This window comes from Pristiophorus japonicus, chromosome 2 (genome assembly GCF_044704955.1).
Source record: "Pristiophorus japonicus isolate sPriJap1 chromosome 2, sPriJap1.hap1, whole genome shotgun sequence".
Lineage (NCBI taxonomy): Eukaryota > Metazoa > Chordata > Chondrichthyes > Pristiophoridae > Pristiophorus > Pristiophorus japonicus.
This window is the reverse complement of record NC_091978.1, coordinates 209,988,564-210,001,412: the sequence shown is the minus strand read 5'-3', so window position 1 is coordinate 210,001,412 and position 12,849 is coordinate 209,988,564. Positions and strand designations below refer to the sequence as shown.

The window sequence follows — 12,849 nt, the reverse complement described above, 5'->3', positions numbered from 1 at the left end:
ATTCCATCCGGATGGGATCTCCCCACGTGCTTGAGCCTCTTCGACACACCGAACGGAGTCAGTGCCCAGTGCTGTTTTTAGCGACACGATGGCATTGACCACGCGCCGGACATCAGCCCAGGATAGGTGCCGTGCCAGCTCTTCTGGCACCATCCAGCCCGCTCCTCTGCCATCGAGCAGGTCCCTGACCCTGGTCACCTTGCCAGACACAGCCCTCTCGTCCGCCTGCCACCTAAAACCGAGGTTATGGAGGCATGGATTCCTGAGCAGCGGCTCCCGAAGGACAGTGCCACTCCAGATGGGGGAGAACTGTGCTTGGTGGCGACTCTGTTCCAGACCCTGATGAAAGAAAGGCAGCCCCCGCATGGTGGTCAACAGCTCTACAAACCTGTGAGCAGACTCACAGGTATTTTACATTATCACTGTTATGTATCTGTAAAGCATGCACTCCCATGTTCCGCCATCAGGGAGCTCATCTCCTGAAGTCCTAAGGGATCCCAGCATCCCTTGGGAGCACTGTATATAAGCCGGCCCCTAAGGCCTGTTCCTCACTCTGGAGTGTCTTATTAAAGACTGAGGTCACTGTTACTTTAACTTCACTGTGTGCAGCCTCATCTGTGTTAGGAACACAATAATTACATTTTGTTTGTGGAGGCTGGCTGTGCGCAAATTGGTGCCGCGTTTCCTACATTACAACAGTGACTACAATTCCTGAGTACTTCATTGGCTGCATAGCGCTTTGGGATGCCCTGAGGTCATAAAAGGCACTATGTAAATGCAAGTCTTTTTTTCTTTACTACAATTTACCTATTTATGGAAGTGAGCCTTTGGTTTACCGGTGGCATTCCCATCTCTGACTCAGAAGGTGCAAGGCTGGAACCCCTCTGCAGAGAGCGAGTGGAGACTGCAGCTCTGGGTCTGAATTCTGGGTTCACATCCAGTGTGATATGTGCGCCTGGTGAGTATGGGTATTGTAAAGTCCTGTCCCCTCAGTACAGATTCACACGAGGCATGTCATGAAGTCAAGGTCACTCTGGACCTGCACCTTTATTTCACAGCTCTGGAATGCTGCACTTGCCTGAGACCTGCCCTTATATACCTGTCTCTTGCAAGTGCACCCCTAGTGGTAAGGTATGCTGATGGTTACAGGTCATATCTTATTACAGTCATGTATTGCATGTTAGGATACAGTTATATATAATAATGTAAGATACATGACAGGTATGGGTGTGGTTGTAAGTGCAGCTCCCCCCCACCACCCTCACCATGGGTTGCAGAAACCCAAAAAGCCCACCCAGTACATAGGACTAATCATCATGCTGACTGATGTAAAAATGGTTATGGCCATGGAAGGAGCATTCACGTCGCAGCCCGACAGCATGCAAATCCTTCCTCTATTTCACACTATTCTCCAAGGAAATACTCATATGAGGACTTGTGTATTGGGACAATGAAGCTCTATGCTGTAAGTTGTAAACATTATGGCCCAGTTTCAAAATTTCAATCTGGTTTAAACAAATTTCCCAGCAGCAAGATCCTGCCTGAGCTCATTTGGAACCTGGGATTAATGAGATATCCTTGCAATTTGAACTTTTATTCCTTGTCAGGAATTTTTAGTGAGAGAAGATTCCCATTGTTCAAACACCACCTGGCAATTTTGTTCTGACAACTCATACATCCAGGTGTGTGGATAAACACAGAGGCTTCGATTGGGCTTCAGAAATAGCAAATGGGCAGCCCGTTATACACTGTGCCCAAGTCAATGGAAAATTAAATCGGGCGCGGTGTAAAACAGGTTCCTTATTCGCTAGCGCTCATTTTGTGCTAATGCCAAAAAACAATTTCACCCCCACAAGCCCTGAAAACAGAAGTGTGCCACTACGATTGACCAGATAGTTGGACTCCTGGGTGAACGGACAATGTCAAATGGCAGCATTTTTATTCGGTAGCCATCTTAAAATGTTAGTTGCCCTAAAATTCCGGTCGGAGGCTTCCCGTGGGCAATTGTCTCCGACCGGAGAATTTTTACGCAAGTACCTGGTGATCCAGGAGGTGCCTGTGATTGCAGTGGGAAGGCCTTCGCTTCCCGCGCTGCGAAGCACGCTCCCGTCCTCCAGGTTCCCACGCAGAAGGTGCAGTCACGTGTGACTGCTCAGCCAATCAGGTACAGTATTCTCAATTAATAGCAATGGGAACTCTATATCTACGAGTTCTCATTGCTATTAATTGAGAAAAAAAAACACAAACACAAAAACACCAATTAAAAAATAAAAAAAATACACCTCACATAATTAAAATTCATTGAAATTAAAGTTAATAAATAAATATCTTAGAGAAAAAAAAATTTCCCGAGTTTAAAAATTTTTTTTTTAATTATGTTTTAAAATAAATTTAACGTAGTGGGCAGGGTTTTTAAAAATAAAATGTGTATTTTTAATTTTATTTCTTATGTTTTAAATGCGTTTTAAGACTCTTATGCCTGTAAAAGTAGGTTATGCGCCTGCTTTTATCAGACGCAAGAGTTTTGAGGACATTTGCTGAGCAAGGTGGATAAATACCGAAATCTTTCCCGTGCAAATGTCCTTGCTCCCGATATGCGGATGATCTGTCAAGTTGGAGCTTGACAGATCGGAAAAGCTGGTTTTCAGCGCATGCACATTGTTAGATGAAAACCGGCTTTTCCGATGGCTTCCCGGGTCCGTAGACACTGCAATTTCTGGGTCAGTATCTTCAGCAGCCATCCCTGATAGTTAAATAAAACAATTTTGTTTTTGTTTCTTTTTTCCTGCCCTTACCCTTCCTGAAGGCATTGGCCTACATTCTGCTCCAGAAATACAGTGAGGCTAACAGCACTCACCGTTATTATGGAGTAAATTGGACAGTGACGTCCAGCATCCACACATGCACAGTTAAACACAGAAATCAAGAGGATGCTGTCCGAGGTACTCTGCTCCTCCACAAGCTGCGTTATACCGCAACCTCGTCAAGACACTCGGCGTTGAAATACAAGCAAGTAATATTCGCCCCACACAAGTGCCAGGCAATGACTATCTCCAACAAGCAAAAGTCTAACCACCGCCCCTTGGCATTCAATGGTATTACCATCACCAAATCTCCCACCATTAACATCCTGGGGGTCACCACTGACCAGAAACTTAACTGGACCTGCCATATAAATACTGTGGTTACAAGAGTAGGTCAGAGACTGGGTATACTGTGCCGAGTGTCTTACCTCCTGACTCCCCTAAGCCTTTCCACCATCTACAAGGCACAAGTCAGGAGTGTGATAGAATACTAATGTACAGAACCAGTGGGAACCTGTTCAATCTGCGCCGTCTCCGGGGCAGGTGCAAGACCACCCCAACCTCTGTCGTCGAGCTACAGTACACGGACGACGCCTGCGTCTGTGCACACACAGAGGCCGAACTCCAGGACATAGTTGACCTATTTACTGAGGCATACGAAAGCATGGGCCTTACGCTAACATCAGTAAGACAAAGGTCCTCCACCAGCCTGTCTTCACCGCACAGTACTGCCCCCCAGTCATCAAGATCCACGGCACAGCCCTGGACACCGTGGACCACTTCCCATATTTCAGGAGCCTCCTATCAACAAGAGCAGGCATCGACGACGAGATCCAACACCGCCTCCAGTGCGACAGTGCAGCCTTTCGCCACCTGAGGAAAAGAGTTTTTGAAGATCAGGCCCTCAAAACTGCCACCAAGCTCATGGTCTACAGGACTGTAGTAATACCAGCCATCCTATATGGCTCAGAGACATGGACTATGTAGACACCTCAAGTCGCTGGAGAAATATCACCAACTATGTCTCCGCAAGATCCAGACACACCAACATTAGCGTCGTCGACCAGGACAACATCCCCAGCATTGAAGCACTGACTACACTCGATCAGTTCCGCTGGGCAGGCCACATAGTTCACATGCCAGATACGAGACTCCCAAAGCAAGTGCTCTACTCGGAGCTCCTTCACAGCAAATGAGCCAAAGGTGGGCAGCAGAAATGTTACAAGGACACCCTCAAAGCCTTCCTGATAAAGTGCAACATCCCCACTGACACCTGAGAGTCCCTGGCCAAAGACCGTCCTAAGTGGAGAAAGTGCATCCCGCAGGGCGCTGAACACCTCGAGTCTCAATGCTGAGAGCATGCAGAAATCAAGTGCAGGCAGCGGAAAGAGCTTGCAACAAATCAGTCCCACCTACCCCTTCCCTCAACGACTATCTGTCCCACCTGTGGCAAAGTCTGTGGCTCTCGTATTGGACTGTTCAGCCACCAAAGAACTCACTTCAGGAGTGAAAGCAAGTCTTCCTTGATTCCGAGGAACTGCCTATGATGATGATGATGGGAGAATGCTCTCCACTTGCCTGGATGAGTGCAGCTCCAACAACATTCAAGAAGCTTGAAACTATCCAGGACAAAGCAACCCGGTTGATTGGCACATTCACTCCCTCCAGCACCAGTGCACCGTGGCTGCAGTGTGTACCATCTACAAGATGCAGGGCAGAAACTCGCCAAGGCTTCTTCAGCAGCATTTCCCAAACCTGCGACCTCTACCACCTAGAAGAACAAGGGCAGCAGGTGCATGGGAGCATCATCACCTACCAGTTCTCCCTTCCCAACAACACTGTGGGAGTACCTTCAGCACAAGGACTGCAGAGGTTCAAGAAGGCGGCACACTTCTCAAGGGCAATTAGGATCGGGTAATAAATGCTGGCTTGGGGATGACACCCACATCCCAGGAATGAATTTAAAAAAACATGGAAGTGCGTGAAGTTGGGGTACTTACCCAATAAACATGCCAGAAATGTTCGGGCTGGTTCATTCAGGTGTAAGTCCCTTTTTTATGCTGTGGCAAGTCTTAATTACCACCAAACAACCTCTGTGGCACTGAAAATTTACTTTTGGAAGTCTCATTCCTTCAGATTTTAATTATTGTTGGAGATTATTTTTAAAATGTAAAAATTAAAATTACAACTTTTTTCATACTTTTCTTTCTGTCTCTTATCTCTCTCTCTCGCTCTCTTAAACACATCTTTCTTTCCCTCATTTTAATTCACTTTCTGTGCATGATTTTACGTTGAATTAAATATTCTAATTTATACTTTCCGGTTTTGACTCTGTGAGGCCGAAATTGGCCTCCTGTGCGCCTGTCGTTAGCGCCTTCCGGAGGGGAACAAATGGTTTTTCGCCCGGGCACAGCGAGAACAGCGCTCCCCATGGAATTGTGCAGGGGTTTTGCGAAGGCACTAAGAGGTAGCACCTTGCTCCTGCTGGAAGCGCCCCACTTGACGGTCCCCCGTAACCGCCCGAGAAGAGAAATTCGGCCGCATCCCCTCACTTACCGCCTGTCGCTGACAACGACAACTTTAGCTGTCGAGTTGCAGTCGGGAGTTGGCTGGAGGAGCACTATTTAAAGGTGCCACCTTGACTAACAATTTTTGTCGGCCATTACTCTGTGCAGCTTGCGAATACATAGGTATAGTGGCTGGTGGACAGATTACAGCAATTTTCATTTCCAGGACTGTTTTGCCTCCTAACTATTCCCTTGTATCATTGAGGGCAGATCTGAAACCACAATATTTATATTATTTCATGGAGGCTGTGTTGGCACTCGTTGGAGCTTCTTAGGTGGAAAGGCAGGGAGCAGGACAGCAAAATGTGGCCAGAGGGAGAAGCCCCAACAGGGCTGGCAACAGGAGAGCTTACCCTCCCAGGGTATTCTGTCAGCAGCTCTCCGACATTAATTTCACTGAAGAACAGTGTGTTTGAAGGCTGCTCTTCAGCAAGGACATGGTCACAGAGCTCTGCCATCTGCTGCAACTAGACCTCAAGCCTCAGTCCAGGGTGAGGACGGTTCTCTCAGTGGCAGTCAAGATCAGCATCGCGCTCAATCCCTATGCCAATGGATCTTCCAAGGGTGCCACATGAAACATCTCCAACATCTCCCAGTTTACCGTCCATCGTTCCATCAGGGAGGTCACAGATGCTCTGTGCAGAATGAGAAGGGAATACATTTCCTTCCCCATGACCAGCGAGAAACAGCATGAGTGTGCATGTGCCTTCATCAGGATAGCGGCCTTCCCCATGGTGCAGGGCGCCACTGACTGCACCCATGTCGCTTTGCGAGCACCGCATCACAATCCTGAGGTCTTCCGTAACCGCAAAGGTTACCACTCACTGAATGTGCAGCTGGTGTGCGACCACACACATAATCCTCATCGTCAATGCCCACTATCCTGACAGCGGTCACGATGCCTGCATCCTGCGCCAGACCAGTGTGTCAGGTCTCTTCCAGCGACCACATCAAGCTCGCAGCTGGCTGATCGGAGGCAAGGCTCATGACTCCCCTCCACAACTCCAACACTCCTGCCCAGTACTCGTATAATGAGAGCCATGTCTCCACCAGGAACATCATTGAGCAGACCCTCAGAGTGCTCAAGCAACGGCTTTGTTGCCTTGACCACTCGGAAGAAGTCCTCCAGTACTCGCCTGAATGGGTGTCTCTATTCACCGTCATCTGCTGCATGCTGCACAACCTGGCCGTCATAAGGGCACAGCCATTGCCACCAGGCATAGCTCCACCACTTGAGGAGGATGAGGAGGAGGATGATGAGCAGGAGCACCAACACCAGCAACAGAGGAGGCAGCGAGTCAACCTCGATTCTGCAAGGACGGTCGTGACCATCTCATCAGACTTCAGTTCCAGTAAATTCCATCCCACTTCCTCTGACCGTCCCCATCACCACATCAATTTGCCCTTCCATACCAACGCCCCAAAACTGAAATGAGAGTCAACAGCAAAGATGAAACAATCCAATCAAAACTTATATAACAATAAACGGTTTCATAATGTATTTAATAATCACCCTTGTGCATTTCCTTATATCCCCTCTTTGTTTTAACTATTCTGGTACTCCTCCGCAGTCTATCCCCTGTGGCTGCAGCACAGCTAGTGGAAGTCTGTTGCGTGTCAGGGCCAGAGACTACAGATGGCCTTGCAGGACTCCCTCGACCAGCTCTGGGCCTGGAAGGGCCGGCAGTAGGCTGCACCTCCTCAGGCTGGGCGGTAGCAGTCTGGACTGGCTGGGCAACAGGCAATGACAAGTGCAATAGCGGAGTAGCAGTGGTGGGATCAGGAATGCTGTCATCATGAGAGAGGACAGTAGGTTACTGCTCCACTGACCTAGTGACACTCCCCCGGGCAGCACCTCAGCAATCTGTTGGAGCACAGTTTGGTGGGCTGCTGCAACACCGTGAGATCCCCGGTGGACTGTGGTGGACCCAGCAGCGATGGCAGCAGTCAGAGCTCGTGTGGCATCCAGCTGAGACTGCATGAGAGCAATTTGAGACTCGATGACAGCAGTCATTGACTGCATGACAGCACCAAGACATTGCGTGGCATCAACCTGAGACTGCTTGAGAGAAGTCTGAGCTTCCATGCCAAAAACTATTGTCTGCATTACAGCACTAAGACGTTGCGTTGCTTCCGCCTGTGCTGCAATGGAAGCTGCCATATCACCCATGACACGCATCAGGAGGTCTGAATCCGCACGGTCTCTCTGGGAGTCCACCAATGTCTGCAGACTGGCAATGATAGGCTCCATAGTGTGCGCAGAGCTCTGTGCAATGCTGGAGGTGGACTCCTCCATGCTCTTCGGGCACCCTTACCATTGCACATAAGAAAATAAGAACATAAGAAATAGGAGCTGGAGTAGGCCATTTGGCCCCTCAAGCCTGCTCCGCCATTTAATAAGATCATGGCTGATCTGATCATGGACTCAGCTCCACTTCCCTGCCCGCTCCCCATAACCCTTTATTCCCTTATCGCTCAAAATCTGTCTATCTCTGCCTTAAATATATTCAATGACCCAGCCTCCACAGCTCTCTGGGGCAGAGAATTCCACAGATTTGCAACCCTCTGAGAGAAGAAACCTATGATGTCAGAGTGCATGACCATCACCCTTTGTGTGAATGCCTGCCCATTGAGGTCCTCATCTGAGTGTCCTGTGGAGCAGAACTCACATCCCGAGGTTCCCTTTCCCTTGCTGCAGACCACTAGGCCCCAGTGCATCACCCAGTGCAGACCCTTCTGCTAAACTAACCTCTGACGAACGCGAGTGCCAGTATGTGAGCTGGTGCCTGCGGGCGAGAGAAGCAATGACGCAGTGCTTGGTTCCTCCTCCTACTGCCCTTCCTCCACTTCCTCTCCCTCCTGGCTCTGTTGGGGGAGCTCAGGTGTAGGCTCCACAGTTGCTGGCTGGTTATCTGAGAGCATAAATGGAACAAGACTCGCGTTAAGGTGAGGGCAGTGGAGCAGGAATGGTGCAAGGAATGCAGACACTATCAGGAGCTGGAAAGTGAGAAAGCCTTCTGGTGTGGAGGGCCGGGGGGGAGGCGGGTGAGTGGTATGAGAAAAGGAGAGCGGATAAAGATACCATTGTTGCCCCCAGTGGTGTTGAAGTCTCCGTCGGCCACAGCACTCACCACCTGCAGGCCAATGAGCCGCAGCACTCGCTCCTCAAGGTCACTCAGCTCACGCAGTTCAACTTCCCCTCCTCCAGCCTGCAGCTGTTCCCTTCTGTTATGTGCCATCTTGGCCTGCAAAAGAAAGGAACTTGTGTGAGTAAAAGTCCAGCTATGTATGTAGAATATATACCTGCCATCATTGAAAAGCTGTGAATGTAGGCAAAGTGTGAGATGAGGATGTGAGTGTGAGTAGCTACAGATGCTAGGTGTTCGAGTGGTGAGGAAGTGGTGGTTTACACAGTGTGCACAGACAAAGGTTGAGAGGCTGATATGGAGGAGGTGAGGAAGCATGTACTCACCTTCACCTCCCGATAGAGGTCATTGAATTTTTTCTGCACTGTGTGAGGATTCTGTCCATCACTGTGCTGGCCGACATCTTCTGGGCCGCCTCTCGCCACATGATCCTGAAAACCTGTGGAGACGGCCTCCTTCCCGATGGAGGGGGCAGCTATTCCCTTCTCTCCACTGCCCCCACCAATGTCTCCAGCGCCACATCATTAAATCTCATGGCCCTCTCCCTTGAAGGGTAATTCACAGCAGTCATTTCACAAAAGGTCTCTGAGTTTCTGAGATGTACAGACGACTGACTCAAGTGCTGCAATGCTGAAAATGAGCAGCAGCAGGTTGAAATTACCTCCTCTTTAAGAGTCAGATCGAACTGGAGTCAAGGATTGAAGGTTAATTGCTGAATGCAACTCAGCTAAAATTGGGTAAGTCTCTGCAGTGTCCAGCTGAGGCCACTAGCGCCTCAGTTACCACCCCCTTCACTGCTGAGGCGAAAATGCCAAATTTCACACAATTTGGCAAGGCACCTTCACTGAGCACTAACTTTTCTAAAAGTTAAAAGTTACCGCCCCAAACGGGATGCTACTGAATTTCCCACAAAGTGTCTCAGTGAGGATTCTTCAATCTGACTGGTTGAAGAGGCATGCTTTTGCTTGCTTTGCTCACACACGCCTCAGATCCCCGATAGAAGGCGCCTCGCTGAAAAGGATCTCTAGGAACCGCATAATGAATAGTAAACGCCATTGCTTCGCCGCTGACTACAAAATCCAGGCCATTGACTTCTTATTGGTATGGTTTCACAGGCACGTGATGCCTTCTGGTACCTCACCCAAGTGGCCATACTTCTTATGAAAGCCTAGGTAGCAAGTGTTGGCAGACCATTCAATCACTGGGCAGCTTCAGCATACACACTTTCCAACAGAGTCACTAGATAGCAATCAGGACTGATTTTCCCCTCCTTAACCTTGAGATGCTGAGGCAAGTTGTGGCTCCCTTAATGTGGTGCCAGCTGAGATCAGCAAACTCAGCAGAGACTGGTCATTGAACCAGTTCTGTATGATTCTACTACTCACTGTTTCTGTCAATGACAAGTGGCACAGCTCTCTGCAATTCACTCCAACTTGACATTTCTAGACAGCCCTTGTCCTATTGTCTGGACTTACCTGTAAACCAAAAGAATTTAAAATGCCCCAATTAGAATGATAGGAAAAATGCTTTGATAAAACATGAATTTTTAATTGGATGCATCATTTCAGCGAAAAGTATTTTAATCAAGGTCTACTTTCAGTTGTTGAGTGCAGATACCCTAATATAAGTGCTTTGCAGTAAAACGATTAAATATTCATAACCGCTTGAAGCAAATGATACTAAAAGCCTTGCTGACGTTCTTCTCTTCAGGTTATGATAACTAAATACTGTAAAAGTGCTGATGGCTGCCACCATTAGAGAAAGAATCCTGCTGGCAAAAACATATATATCATGTGTTGTAAATTATGGGTTAGGTCAAGTACAACATGTTGGCTGTTCTGACGAAGGGTCATCGACCTGAAACGTTAACTCTGTTTCTCTCTTCATAGATGCTGGCTGACTCACTGAGATTTCTAGCATTTTCTGTTTTTATTTCAGATTCTAGCATCTGCAGTATTCTGCTTTTGTATGTTAGCCATTCTATTGGTTTAGGCTCATCTATATTTCGCACAGATTACCTGATGAGACCAAGTTCCTTTTTCACAAAACTATCAGATTCCTTTTTTAAATGTACATTACATAACAGGAAAGACACACTGCCAAGAAAATGTAAACACTCAGAGGTGGGTACCTCTGTTGTTCATACTTCAAAAAGGATTACTACTCCAAAAAATCTGCATTTATATATCAAACATAAAAATACTAAAATTAGGATGAGGGCCTCTCAAAGCCTGAGAAACAACAAATTATTTGTACAAAATCAAGACCAAGGGTCCAAACTGAAACATATGACCCTGAATTTGCAGTCAGTATGACAGAGTAAGCCATCACATTGCCGTTGAAATTGACTGCAAGTTCGGGATTTACGCATGCGCTATATCCCAAACTTGCGATCTGTCAATTTCCGACTCCGTATTGGCTTCGCTGCATGTTTCACCTACCCATTGAAATCAACATGCTGGCAAAAGTTGAGCTAATTGCCCACCTACTGTCCATTAATTACCCTGATTATTTTTACAGCTGGTGCAAACGGGCGCAGGAGCCTGTTGCATAGCATATGTGGAGGGGGGAAGAGGGGGGGTGGGGGAATAAGAAAATGATATTAATTTTGAGCTAGATTTATGCTACAGTTCATAAAAAGCATCTTAATCAAGTTTCGTGGTTCCTATCCAGAGACCAGAACTATCTGCTACAGTGCATTAAAGTATTAATAATTACATTAATATCTATGCATTTAGGTTAAACTGTGCAAATCAAAATAACTTCAATTTACTGTTAGGTAAAACTTCAGACTTGTTTATCTTACCAGTCCTTTTTACTTAAAATGTGTTGTTTTTATTAATAGTCAGCAATTTAAAAGCCAAAGCCTGACATCAAATCGTTTATCAAATCGAATGCGAATCAAAGGAAAATGCTTAAGCAATCTTTTGGAAAGTGCAATGAAAGTAGAAAAAATAAAACAAGGTCAGCTGCTTAAATGGTCTTTCTGTAAAGCTTAAAGCTGTCCCGTCGGGTGATTTCTATGTTTCCTGATTGGCTAAGAGTCAGCAAATGAAAGGAGCAGCACCCCACGTGATTCCAGGTACACATACGCACAACGGTGCACCCCTGGGATCCATGGGCCACTACACTGCATACAACACCGCAGTGTTTCAAAGCAACTGTTTGAAGGGGGCTTTGCACGAGGTATGTGCGGATTTTGTTCAGATATCGGCAGAGTACTCCTGAGCTACCCGCCGACCGCAATTTCTATGTTATAATGTTACAATTCACATTTTAAACAGTAAAGGGCTGATTATAAAATAACTTTACACTATAATAAAAACGAATAGCACAGGGAGTGGCGAGAAATAAACAGCTCAAAATAAGTTCACTGCTAAGGAAACTGACAAATTGTTAACCGTCTTGGACACTGAAAAAGCCTTGCAGTAGTCAGAAGCTAAGAAAACAAATGATCCTGAAGTTACCAGTTCTAAATTTCGAGCTCCAGCAATAAGTTTTGTACTGATTATGGGTTGTTTACTGTGATTGTAAAGTGTCCTGTACAATAAACATGCAGCTAAAGAGAACAGCACCATCAGTCACTGAAGTTTACCTGATGTGTTGGTCCGCGACACTCAGAGGAATGAAGGAACACCACACACACACCAACCTGCACAAGACGCAGCAATAACAGCTCACAACATTATCTACTGCAAGCTCTAAATTCAATAGCAAAAGGTATTTTTGAACAATCAGCGAACAAAACTCTTTCCATATAGTCATAGTATTTCAGTAAATGCAAATCAGTTACATAATGTCAGAATGCAACTATCATCTTTTCATATTTCACAGAGCACGTACCTGAATCTGTCAGACTAAGTCCGGAGCAGCAAGTCATAATCACAATGTCTTCCATCTCCAGATGCAAATGACCTCAGCAGAAGAAGGATGAACTTTGACCTGTAGTGCAGACTATGTTAAGTGTGTAATGGAGGACTGTACAATGTCAGGAGAATCACTCAAGCTCCCCGAGCTTGATCATACTGTGTCACTCGTGACGGGTTAGAATGGCAGAGAGATAAAAATCTCTTCCCATAAATGAAAGAACAAAGTGTCTCTCAAGGGGCTGCCTCCCTTACACAGCATAACCCAGAACCACAACAATTTATCAAACTTCACACAACAGCCATTTATGAAGACAAAAAGGCATTTTCTGACTTTGTGCTCAATTAAGCCTATCTGCTGCTCTGAATTTGTGCCTAACATATTGATTTCTCCATTGTGCACGTTCCTACGAAGCCACACTGTGCACTAAAGCTGTAGAACACCAAGTGCGTCCACAGTACAATA

The 12,849-nt window shown here is 46.7% G+C and overlaps 1 protein-coding gene across 1 annotated transcript in view; it reads right to left on the bottom strand.

Moving 5' to 3' along the window:
* The window catches only part of LOC139243687 (LIM domain-binding protein 2), a 776,895-nt gene extending 764,484 nt beyond the window's left edge, over positions 1–12,411 (bottom strand). Inside the window, exon 1 of the mRNA XM_070870836.1 lies at positions 12,361–12,411. The gene's annotated coding sequence lies outside the window, so the exon portion shown is untranslated. The remainder of the gene's footprint in view (positions 1–12,360) is intronic.
* Between the last annotated feature and the right edge of the window lie 438 nt (positions 12,412–12,849).